Source organism: Gavialis gangeticus, unplaced genomic scaffold, assembly GCF_001723915.1.
Source record: "Gavialis gangeticus isolate Ggan-Ray unplaced genomic scaffold, GavGan_comp1, whole genome shotgun sequence".
Lineage (NCBI taxonomy): Eukaryota > Metazoa > Chordata > Crocodylia > Gavialidae > Gavialis > Gavialis gangeticus.
Genome location: NW_017729018.1, coordinates 11844340 through 11845264, shown reverse-complemented (window position 1 = coordinate 11845264; position 925 = coordinate 11844340).

Sequence of the window (925 nt, the reverse complement as noted above, 5' to 3'; positions counted from 1 at the left end):
TGCGGGTGGGGGGCAACGCTGACAGTGTTTACAGAGGCAGTGAGCCCCCCCGCTTCCATCTCCCGGGGTGGGGGGGGTGCTGCTGAGTCCCATGGCTGCTTTTGTCCAGAGCTGAAACAACAGCCTGAAAAGCCTCCCCAAGCCCTCAGCCCCGATGCCTGCCTGCTGGGGGGGAACTGGGCTGTCCCCATTCCCAAGCTGGACCGGGTGGGAGACCCCCACCCTGTTCCAGGGGTGATGGGGGAGGGGGGGAGCCCTACCTGGCACATGATGCCCGGGCCAGGAAGAGGAGCTGCCGTCCGTGAGCTCCAAGGGAGCGGCGTGCTGTGCGGCAGGCTTATCGCCGAGCCCCCCAGACAAGGAAGCGACTCTCCAGCTCACTGCGTTCAGTCTGCATTCATCTCACTGTCCTCGTCCAGACCAGAGCCAGGACCCCCCTTGCCACGTGCTTTCCACGGAGGCCTGGTTCTGTGCCACTGTGGAAAAAGCAGGGCCATGAATAAACCGCATGGTCTGATCCTCCTCGCTTGAGCTGAAAACCAGCTGTAAAGCAGAGGCCTGTGGCTGTCAAGACCGGGCGCTCCTTGCGCTTTCCTTTGGTCCTAGATGCTGTAAGATGTGACAGTTGCTACTAAGGAAAAGCCCCGGATTCACGGAGCTCTTGCTGCGTCCAGTGACACACAACCAGACGGGGATGAGCAGACAGGGGCTCTTGCATGGAGCATGGCAGAGGCAGGAATGAGAACGGGGGAGAAATGTAAAGCAAATGGGAGCAAAGAGGGTAAAGACAGGTATTTGGTGAGGTCTTGAGGTGGTACCTGAAGCATTTTTAAGGATTCCTGAGTAGTGTGAGATGCAAAAAGCTAGAACTCTTGGTTCAGAGATGACACCTTTTATTAGACCAACTGAGACATTGCAAAAAAAA